Genomic DNA, 12,019 nt, shown 5'->3' with positions numbered 1-12,019 from the left:
GCATCAAACTGGTAATTGCACATTACTGGGCTAAATCTACCACAAAAGGGGGGCGGAGCTAGGCGGCAACCGAGATGGCTGCCTGAGTCCGGAGCTCCTCTGCTCGGAACCACCATCCTGCATCTATCCTGCTCGTTTGGAGCTCACCGTGAGGCGATACACAGCCCTGATGTGAGCGCGATTGCTACGGCCTCAATTCTGGCGGCGAAAACGGGGCTCGTAACCTGGGGGACAGAGACCTGCCAGCCGGTGAGGAGGCGCATGGCGGGCCTTTGAAGCCGCGGCCTCGATTTTCAGCTGTAGCCGCTGCTGGAACCATGCCCGCCTGTGTGGAGATCTGCGCGACCCCGCGCTGAGGAGCGAGACGAGTCCTGCAGGCTCGGCGGTGAGCGGGGGTGCGTGTTTGGTGTGTGGGGGCGTCATTCTCCCTCCCTTCCCCCCCGCTTTCCCCCCCTCCCTCGAGTGCGAAATAACTGAATTGCCGGGACGATACTGCCGTGCTGAGCTGCAGCAGCCCGCGGGACCCGGTTGTGCTGGGAGACGACTGACCACGGCGGAGACACTTGAGAGGAGCAGCGCTGTGTGGACTGCCGCCTGGGGACTGCCGTGAGTGCTAATGTCTGGTTCCTCCCGCGCTCCCCCCATTGGTGCCTTGCTGTGGACTGAGTGCCTGCGGCCATAACTTTACCCCTCCAGGGGATCCCTATTGTTTGCGGCGGGGAGTGCCCTTCTGGGACGACTATATTGGGGAACCTGCAGTGCTCCTGGCCCGCGCTCTTGTGAGCTGTTTCTGCCCCCCCCCTTGGTGAACTTTCCTACCCCCCGGCCATTGGATCTGTGCGTCGGTACTGGAGGGGGGACTGGGTGTCCCTGGGGATCGATTGACTATATTTGGTGGCCCAGGCGCTGTGTCCAGCTATTTTCCATTTGCTGGTGTCCGCTGCTCCCTGGCGACTTGTTGGGCGCGTGGAGCCTGCGGGACCTTCAGTCTCTCCTGCTGAGTTGCCTCCCCCCTATGCACCACTGCTTCTTCCATAGGGAGCTGCGGGTGCTCCTCTCTCTCTTGCTGCACCGTCTCTCCCCCCCTGCGGGACATTAGAATTCACTCGACCGGATCTTTGCTGCTGAAGTGTGCATTGACCGCGGATCTACGCTTGGGGCTTGGAGACTTCTGCCTGCAACATGGGGCGACAGGATAGAACTCAGCCGAAGCTCTCCTTCACGCAGAAAACCTCGAAGACGACGGATGGTGCTAGGAGTGGCAGCGCGACTGATGGGGACGTGCTGGAGGGGTCGCAACAAGAGGACTTTACAGAGATACTCCTAGCCATGGAAAAGAATCTTCAGGGCGGCATGACTGCTATTGGCATGAAATTGGATGCCCTGACCTATTGTATGGACCGCATGGCTGAGAGGCTGGATAAGCATGCGGAGAGACTGGATATGTCGGAACGCCGCCTTACTGAGGTTGAGGAAGCCCACACCACGCTGGAGTCAGACAATAGACAGATTGGCAGGGCTATGCGGTCGCTCCTGGATAAAACTGAGGAATTGGAAGCCCGTTCACGACGCTGTAATCTGCACGTTACGGGCCTTCCGGAGAGCACTTCTACGGGCAACATGGAGCTCTTTATGGAAAACCTGCTGAAGAAACTACTGGGAGATGACGCATTCTCCCACATGTTTGTGGTGGAAAGGGCGCACCGCTCCTTGGGGCTACGACCGAAGCCAGGTGCTCCCCTGCGTCCCATTATAGCCAAGCTATTGAACTATCGGGATCGGGATGTCGCACTTAAACTGGCTAGAGAGAAACAGCCTTTGCAGTATGATGGCTCTACCTTGTCCATCTATCCTGACTTCACGGCTCGGGTCCAGGAGGCCCGGAAGCAATTTGCCCCTATGAAATGCCAGCTACAGGAACTGGGTGCAGAATATGCGATGCTGTATCTGGCAAAATTGCGCGTCAATCGACAGGGGAAGTCCCTCGCTTGGACGCCTGTGGCCACTGATAGCGAGGGACGATTCACGATTACGACCTGTTGTGGCAAAGGTCTTGACATCTGTATAGTGAACACATATGGTCCCAATTTTGATCTTCCTGACTTTTACACGACACTGGCTCAGAAGGTATATGCGCTTGCAGACAGGATTGTATTTTGGGGAGGTGATTTTAATCTGACTCTCCGTCCGGCGCGGGACAGGTCGGATGGGCTGTCCCGGCTGCCTTCGGCCTCTGCACGCACACTGACTACACAATTAACTAATCTCGATCTGCTTGATGTCTGGCGCCATAGGTACCCATTGCAGGGAGCGTTCACACACTGCTCAGCCCCTCATAATATTCACATGAGGATAGACTACTGGTTTGTTTCATCTGCTTACCTGCGGGACGTACGATCCTGCGAGATCATCCCGCAGACCTACTCGGATCATTCGCCTTTACTGCTCTCCTGCTCGATGCCAGTATGACCAATACCGCCTTTTTCCTGGCGTTTTCCCTCTTATTCCCTGCTCGATCCCCTCTTCAAGGAGGAACTCTTTACAGCGCTGGAGATTTTTTTCGAGACCAATGTGGGCTCTGTTGATTCGTTCCAGTCGGTTTGGGAAGCGTTTAAACTTTATGCTAGGGGAGTTACTATCTCTAAGCACGGAGGCGTGTTAAAGTCGATCAGGGGCCGCCTTGACCTCTTGGAGTGGAAAATCCGAGACCTGGAGGAGCTGTGCCTTCGATCAGGTGACCAAAAAACCACCACTGGGTCTGGGCTCCCAACGGCACAGCTTGCCACAAGATTGTAATGAACAGAAAAAGTGCACGTGTGGCTACCAAATTATCTTGACATTGTTTAGTCAAAACATATGAAAAAAACGCTATGTTTCACTGGATTGAATTCCAATTTTAATTTTAATTTGCTTCTTATTATTTTAAAGCTCTTTGATCTTTTTATTTTATCAAATTTTACATTTGTTTTTTTTAAAAACCTTATGTACACAACAGAAATCACATTCCTATTTCAAAAAAGACATTCCTATTTACAATAATACAATCCAAAAAAGTTTCATCATTCGAACCATCAGTCAACCATCAATCATACCAAATACAACAAATCACAAAAAATTACAAACAAAACAAAAACACATCAATGATTAAATGAGTGCCGGAATCAAAATATTCACAGTCAAAGCCTATAACCAATTCTTAAGCTGAACACAAATCTATTGTTTAAATCCTATCGTTTTTAGTTTTTAGGCTTTATGGCAGTCTACGCGTTTCGAACTCGCATAAATTGTGAGTTCTCATCAGGACCATAATCTCTCGCTCTTTAGAGTGTCGAGGAAGATGTTGTTGTCCGCGTCATCAAACTACAATTTATGAGTGGGTCTTAATGTCCTAATTTCTGTATGTGCTGCCTGGCTCTCAATATTCTTAACCAGAGGTTCAGGCTGATTGAAGAGCTTGTTTCTGTGGCCCCGCCGGCGGTATTTTCACAGGACGGGCACAGCGGTAAAAGGATCATGGGGAGTCATGATCCTTTGCGGACCCGGAAGTGCACGCGACTGAGAAGCGCTGCTCAAGCAAGGAGGAAAGTGATCTGGTTTACCGCTGCGCCAGTGTCCACAAAATCTCTCTTAATGGTCGCCATAGGCTCACACATTTTAAATTCCTTAACAGGACATACTATACGCCGGAGAGGCTTCATAGATATGGGCTCCGTGAATCCCCGGAGTGCGAGAGGTGCAGGGCCCCTCTGGCAGATTTCCTCCATGTTGCATGGTCATGCCTCGCGGTTTTTTCTTTTTGGCAATTGGACTTTGCTGAGATTAATAAGATGGTTAACTTGACACTAACCCCGGAACCCTTACTGGCTCTCCTGGGCTACTCCAAACCCTTGCGCTCCTCCCAGCGACGTATTGTGGATATGGCACTTCTTATGGCCAAGCGTTGCATTGCCAGGGCCTGGATGAGAGGCCCCCTGCCTACGGTGCGAGTATGGAAGAGAGAACTGGTTTATTGCTGCACCCAGACTGAGCTGTATAGTGACCTGATCACTCCCAAGAATAGACCTAAGAACTTTTGGGCGGCAGTACTGGAGGGTGCGGTCCATAATGAAGTGCCTGTTGAGACTGCTGTGGCTACTGATGATGAGCGGGAGGGCTCAGTGGAGGTGGCTCCTGCGGCTGACCCCGATACCTTTCTGGAGGCTGAATCATGCGCGTAGGAAGCTCTTTGAAGCGAGAGAGTTGCGTGGATGTGAGACTAGCCCGCGCACGCTGAACGCTTCCCCTTTCTTTATGTCTGCTCTGCTGCACTTGCTGTGTTGAACAGTTTCTAGGAAGAGGTTTTTTGGTATCTGAGAAACCGCATGCTGCTTGCTCTGCTGTTGGATTGTCTACATGCCTGTGCTGTTCTTTTGTTTTTACCTTGTTGGTTACCCGAAAAAACCAAAGTTCAACTGGAAATGCTATGTCATCTTTTTCTATCATGTACAGCGACCACTTGAGGTGTCCTTTCCTAAATCGCCGCCGTGCCCCCGGGATGTCAGCTAATGGGCTGTGTTTCATTGAAGATTGTTCCTTTTGATATACGCTGCCGGCCCCCGGGTGGTAGGCACGCAGCTGTGGTACATGTGTAACATTCAATAAAATCTGTTGTACTTTAAAATAAATAAATAAATAAATAAATAAAAATAAATCTACCACAAAGAATTACATGAAATTTGTCTGCCACCCTAGTTCTGTCAAACTTCTAACAAGGGACTATGAGAGGTTTTGGACTGGTCCTGTGACCTGGAGGGTCACATCAAGTGTGCCCTTATTTAAGGCAGAGGACTGTCATGGGTTTAACAGCTAGAGCGGTGGTGGCAATGCACCCTGTTGTAAGGATCAATAGCCTGATGCGATCTTTGCATCATGGTCAGTGGAGTGGCTTTCTACTGACACACCCGTGTAATGCTCCATTTCTATACCTGTGCCCAGACTTTGCGCTAACATCAAGGGCGTGTTTAGGGTGTTGGTGTGCGTAGCATAAATGCAATGTGAAAGTGCGACAGAGTAAACAGCATCTCCTGCCTGCCAGTTGTGTATACAAGTGGGACCATATATCCCTCTTGTATACCCCAGTTGTTGTATACCCCAGTTCAAAGTCCTCTGTTACCAAGGAATAATGTGCTCTACAAAGTACTCAGGTGCCTGCGGTGCCACCAGGGACGGTGTCAGCCTGACAGTCTATCTAAATTTAGGGGACATCACCTGCAGGCTGAATTACTTAATGGAGAAGCTGTGTACCTGTCCTGAAGAGCCTAGAAGTCTGCCTAGAAGCCTGCCTGTCTGGTAAGAAAGAGAAGGGAGTTTGACTATCCAGCAGGAGGACAACGCTGTCCTGGAAGAAGCAAGGTCCGACACATCCTCGTTATCTGTAGGGCGGGCTGGAAAGCCATCCAGCAGGACCAGCTAGTCTGAGGGATGCCAAGACTCTCCCAACAGTTAAAGGCAGAAAATAAAACTCTACGACAACGTGATTGTTGAGGCCCAGTTGGACGATTGTCTGCTGCCGACGGCCCGTTCAAGGTTGCATTTGCCAAATTCCTAACACAACAGGGTCTGAATCTACTGGCTTCCTGAAGAGCCTGTGTTGGGCTTTTAGCTGCTTAATTTCTGACTACTCTGTGTCAGAGGCCCATGAGGGACTACAACTACTCCAGTGTCGAACACCCTGTCTGAGCTTACGCCTGTGGTCCAGCCGGCCACAGTGTCGGCTCAATTGCTGTCGGTCGGGCTGACGGTCGGGCCTCCAGGCTGCACTTACCGACAGGCCAGGTGTGACTGCTACCTTGGGACTGCTGATCTTCAGGCAAAGGCAAAGAAAAGACAGAGTGGGTGCCCTACTGTATGCAGCCCTACATCCAGGACAAAAGCACTCCACAAAAGCCTGCTGGTGGGTCACTGCTCTCTCTCTCGAGTGTTCAGGCGTGCCATTCAAGTGCCGGGAAACAGGAAAGAGACCCAGACAAGACTGACTCATCCTGTGGAAGGATAAGACGCTTACGACAGAGCATATACGCATTGGGGTGACTGGAGTGACAGAACTGCACCTATACTGGTTGTCAGAGGGGGCGGGGGCCGCACCTCCTGCTCTATCTAAGGTTTCCCACCTGTCCTTGCACCTAAAAGGGGGTGAGGAGAGGAAGATCGCTTGCTCCCTCTAACAGACGAGGATGGGGTCGCATTACAAAGGCAGCAAGGCCTTTGAAAATCCCTGCCACAGATGGCTCTTCCTGACCAGGGGAGGTGTGAGCACCTCCACCCAGGAAAGGCATTGTTATCGACCTCAAAGTGCACAGGCACTCTCCCCATGAGGACAGGATACTGTCTGGTGGTAGCAGGCTGGCTCAGGCCATTCGATGACCACACTAAGGATTGGTAGATCTTAGGGGACCCCTCTAAGGGGCACTCTGTGTGCAATTTTTAATCAATCGGACACTGCAATCAATGCAGGTTTAATATGCTGAGATGTTTGGTATCAAATATCCCATATTTCAGAGAAACCTTCATGGAGCTGTGGAACTTGTAATGACAAGTGTCCAGCCAATATACTTACTATAGAGCTTCCCTGGTCACTTGCAATATCCCGGAATCGACAAGGATATTGCAGGGGCATATCTGCTCAAGCAGATATGCCCTCACAGGATATATCCCTAAAGCAGCGGGCACTATAAGGCCTGCAAGAGGGGTGTCTTACCGATATCGCAGACAGTCCCTATAGGCATCGCATACAGGGATGTGTGCCATGTCGACTCTTCAGTTGTGTCTGCACCAAGACACACAGCTGCAGTGGCAGTATGTATGTATGTATGTATGTATATGCTTGGTGAGGGGTCCCTTAGGGTGGTATAATTTGTGCTGCAGCCTTTAGAGACCCTCTTTAACAACAAGGCCCTTGGAACCAGAGGTATCTTTTACTAGGGACTTATATGTGAGCTAATGGGGTGACAACCGCGGAAACGACAGGTACACTTTAGGGAAGGAGATCGGGCTCAGGGGACCTGGTTGGCAGGGACCCTGTGCACTTCCAGTAAATACTATATCATTTTCCGGGTAAAAAGTGAAGGCTAACCATGTCCAAAACAGGCCCTTTCCTACATTGAGACATTATTCCTAGGACAGAGAGAACTCTACAGCAGGTCTTGCTCACAGTCCTTATACTGTGACTGCCACTACTGAACATTAATCTTAAATTGTTAAAGCAGGGCCCGGATCTGGACAGGAGCCAATGAACAGGAGGGCAACTCACCAGATAATAGAAGTTTTCTGTCTTCTACACTCACTTAGAGGGAACAATGCCATCCCATGTATTGCATGACAAAGAGGCCACAACCCTCAGTGAAACACTCACTGCTCAGATGTGATTCGTCAATAAGAATAACAGGTCCCTGGGGACCCCACAGATACACCGTTCCTAACAGTACCATAAATGCTTGAGGTCCCGCCGGTAAACCTAACTGTGCTACAAAGGCTTAGGGGCCCTACAGGTAAACCTTTCCTAACCCAGTGCTACAAATGCTATGTGCTCACTGCAGCAGGACTGGGTGCTCTAGGGCAGCAATTAAGTTGCTTGGCTTTTATCTACCCCTCGCTAAGCCACGTGATAAAGGCAGTAGATCAGGATGATTCTCCTCGATCAGAAGTAGCTCTCACTATCGAAAAGGTGAAGACCCTGGTATAACACAAACGCAGACATGCGGTTAGGCTCTACCAGGACATGCAGTAAACTATTAATTTATGTATCTGTAGGATTAGATTGCATTGCAAGTTAATTATTATGTCACTATTTTCCGCACACAGCATACAACACAGATTCCTCACGTGCGCCCCCTGATGAAGGGAGGACCCCCAAAATGAATTGGGGCAGACTGAATTTGAATTTACTTGCGGAACAGTGGATTTTGAAAGTGATTCTATGAGAATAAATATGCTTAATCTGGAATACAAGTGGATTTGCTTCCAAGGGAAGGAGACATTGATGCACTTTTTCGGGTACAAGCTGTGGAGCAGGAGACACAGACCTGATCTAGTCTGGCGCTATATATACAACTGTAGCCAAATACATCTACCTTCCGGCACGCGATGAGTGGCTTACATAAATACTACAATAATGAATGAAAAATACACGGCATGCACAAGGTTTGCTATGTAACCTCTGGACTCCTGTAAACCTAAACAAACACCAGTAATCAGACACTAGGGACATCACCTGAAGCTCCTAAGATTTTCCTTTTGTTTGGTATCTTGTTTTTGGAAGGTGGGTTTTTAGGATAAGCTATTTTTAGGTGTGTCCTCTTTTATTCCAGGACGGGCACCAGTTTTAGCATTGTCATTTTTATACTCTGCTTACCAAGTTGCTGACTTTCTTTCGCGCATCCCTCATTTCCCCGAACGGGAAACATCTGGGGGTGGGGTGTGTCAGGTAGCCCCTGTGGTAGACGATGGGATAGAGGATAAGGAGTGCCATGCCATCCCTTCATATATTTCTCCCCTCCTATATTCACAGTCCCCTTTTACCAGTTGTCCGCTTTGCTGTCATCAAGAAGTGGAGAGAGGGGAATCGGCAGGCGACCCCTTTAAACCAGAGCTGAGGACGGACATCAGAGGATACATGCTTGAAGAAGGCGGGGTGGAGAGCGCGTCAGGTTGGTCAGTAGTTGGTCCAGCTACACATGGCATGGGAACGCGAGGCGGAGAAACCAGCGGGGGAAGACCGGAAAGACAGAGAAGGACTAACAGCCTTCCGAGAGAGAGAACCGGAGCCCAGGGGAGATCACAGCTTGTCGGCGAGCAGAACACCCGAACCTGGTGGAGGAGGGAAGGCCGAACCAGATGGAGACCAGACCTCACTGAAGGACGCGGAGTCACCACGCCACGGCCACGGAGGGACGTGGCTCTTCCAGGTGCGTGGGGGTCTACGGGGCTTTTGGAAAGGGGCTGAGTCAGAGAGGGACGGGAGAGGAGGCTGAGGGGTGAAAGGGACCCAGGGAAAAGGAAATAAGTGAGACGGAAAAGAAAGCCAAGAGCAGAAATCATCGGCTACTCTTTTTCTTTGATTGCTCCAACCTCTACCCCCTGGGGGCGTGGCTTGCACGGCGATGTGAGCAGACGCGCTTAGTCGGAGCTCCCGCTGTTGACAGCCTTCATAAGCTATTAAAGCGGAATTGAGGGGCCTCAAACTCACCCCCGGAGCTTTTGGAGGGGGCTGCAGGCTTGTGAGCGGGGTCCTGTCTGGTGATCTGAACGAAGGACGGTGGATGAGAGGTCCTTGACAGCGCCGGTCGGAGGTTCGGAGTGGTGACCCGCCATTTTGGAGCCCCTGGCCGTTATCGATATCGCTCCTGACAACCGGGAGGAGAGCGCAGGAAGGAGAGCGCTGCCTGCGTATTCCTGGAGGGCCCCCGCGGACAGACTTTGCTTGGTAGCTGCAGCTGGCCATATTCCTGCCCCGGTGAGCAGCTGACGGGCGGTGGTGGTAGATCCCCGACGCGGATCGGGGGAAGGAGACCCGCCATTTTGCTGTGCCTGGAGGGCCGAGATAGAGGTCCGGGTGCCTGGCTGCTACGGGCACTTTCACGATCGCAGCCCTGAGGTGCGGAGCGAGAGAGTCCTGCGGGCGGCTCTCTTGAGCAGCTGGGGCAGAGGAGTGAAGACGGGAGACCTCTACGCCACCGCGACCCGCCATCTTGTGATCTGCGGGAGCGGCCCGAGTGTGCTGTGGAACTCTGAAGCCCTCGGAGTGCTGCAGGGCAGGTGCGTGGCGCCGCCTCTGTGAGTATTTATTATTATTATATATATAGTGGCGACGAGGGCTCTTGGCGGGCGGAGAGGACCTGGGCCCCGGACGGAGCCGGCACTCGACGTGCTGCGAGATGGTACCTGCCCGGCCTGGCCTCTCTTGCCCCCCCACGGGGCCTGTGCCGGTCTGCCTTTACTGGCTGCTGTGGAGGAGTGGAGGCCCCCGGGGATCGATCTGGCAGAAAGCGAGGCCTGGGAGCATTAAGGTGAGCGATATCATCCGGCGGGTGTGGCGGAGGAGGGCGGTGCAGTCCGCCATCTTCGGACTACTAGGGGCTCTGCCTTGGGAGGCCTGCTGTCCTGAGTGGTGGTCTCGGGGGAGATGCAGGAGTGATCTGTCTCCTGCCCTGCATCGGGTCCCTGGCTGTGGCGCGCCCCGGACAGTGGGGTGTTTGGAGTGGTACAGGGGCGAGTTGTGGGGTTATGGCCTCGCCCCTCGCTGGAGTCACCGGCCGCCGAGCCCTGGGCCTGAGCGGACCGGACCCCACGCTGGATGCTTGACGTTCTCTTCCCTGCCTGGTGCTGTGTGGGACAGTCAGTTGTGGTGCAGCACTGGACTGTGGCACGGCTGGCTCATCGTCTTCCGGGGCCCAACTGGCTGTTGAAGAGTGACCTTCTAGAAGGCCGGACCTTTGTTTTGCGGGTGGAGGGGTCCTGCCTGGGTGCGATGCCAGAATCTTTGGTGATAGGTGGGTGGCCTTGTTTTATCCCTAGTCTAGCCTAAGGAGAGCTGACCTTCTCCCCTAGTCAGTGGGGGATTTGCCTGTATTGCCAGCTCTAGTGAACATCAGCGATGACACGTTCCAATAAAGGCGGCAAGGCCGAATCGGCTGCAACCCACAAGGACAATACGGTCACGGCCATGTGGGGTAGAGCGGGGGCGCCTGTGGCTGGTGAAGGCCCATCCAGGGGTGCGGAAGACTCTCCGTCGGTCACTCAAGCGTTCATGTCATCCTTCATGGTTGAGTTGAAAGCGGAGATAGGTTCACTGAGGTCCGAGGTTCACAGCTGTGTGAAGGAGCTTCAGAAGGAGGTGACGGACCTTGGAGACCGGGTTGATGGGCTAGAACGGAGAATGGACACGCGCACGGAGGACCAAGAGCAACTGTGGCAGCGCCTGGCGGCCCTGGAGGAGCAGAACATCGAGCTCCACATGAAGCAGGAGGACTTGGAGAATAGAAGTCGGTGCAACAATCTCCACATCCGGGGCATTCCGTTGGGAGAGGAAGGGGAGGACATCATGGGCTACGTGGTGCAGCTTCTGCACGAGGTCTGGGGGGACGAGAACACCTCACCCCCAACATTGGATCGGGCGCATCGTGTGGCCACCCCGGCGGGGAGATCGGGGCTCCTGCCGGATATCCTGACCAGGGTCCACTTTTTCACTGAAAAGGAGGCAATCTGGAAGAATGCCCGTGACAACCCGGATCTGAGATACAACGGCCACAAGATTCAAATTTTTCAGGATTTGGCGCCCAACACCCTTAAGCGGAGACGCGCATTCTGACCGGTGACTGAGAAGCTGCGAAGTATGGGCATCGCTTATCAATGGGGCACTTATTTTTCAGTGGGAGTCGAAGCGCAGAACTGTGAGATCCTACACAGAGGCGGCGCAGCTCCTTCGCCTGACAACGACCCCTCCACCGAGCCCGTCGCAGCCCCGCAAACAGAAGAGGGCGCCGGCTGGACCAGACTGGACCACAGTGCATCGGCATTGTCGTACCCCCCCTGCAGAAGGGATCTCCCCTACTCAGGCCAAGCAAGACATCATAGCCCACATACGGTCCCTGGAGGGGGATAAGGCAGAGTTAGACGAGGGCCCCTTACATCTTGACCTATGGGCTGTCTCTTTCTCTGCCCCCGTCCCGGGGGGGCTGCCCCTGAGCCCGCTGGGCTCTGAATGAGGAGGAACGGGGAGATTCCATACTTCCTACCCTGACTCCAACTTTGTGGGCTGCTGAGACGGCGGGAGCTCCTTAGCGGTGTACCCCTTGAGACCGTCAGACCGCCCTCTGTGTTCTTGGTCTGCCCCTTAGGGAGTGACATCCCGGAGAGCGTCCGAACCCGAGGGTGTAGGATGCCCTGTAAAGGGGTCAGCGTTCTACGGCCCTGTTGGCCGCGACTGTTTTGTCCTGATGGATGGCCCTTGTGGCTCTTAGTTACCTCTTTATCTCTTTCTACT

The 12,019-nt window shown here is 52.9% G+C and overlaps 1 protein-coding gene across 1 annotated transcript in view; it reads right to left on the bottom strand.

Moving 5' to 3' along the window:
* The window catches only part of LOC144759213 (uncharacterized), a 163,938-nt gene that overhangs the window by 96,975 nt on the left and 54,944 nt on the right, over positions 1 to 12,019 (bottom strand). The gene's annotated exons all lie outside the window — the stretch shown is intronic.

Source organism: Lissotriton helveticus, chromosome 1_1 (assembly GCF_964261635.1).
Source record: "Lissotriton helveticus chromosome 1_1, aLisHel1.1, whole genome shotgun sequence".
In the NCBI taxonomy this organism is placed as follows: Eukaryota; Metazoa; Chordata; class Amphibia; order Caudata; family Salamandridae; genus Lissotriton; species Lissotriton helveticus.
Note: the sequence above shows the minus strand (reverse complement) of the source record. Positions and strands in the feature narration are given on the sequence as shown.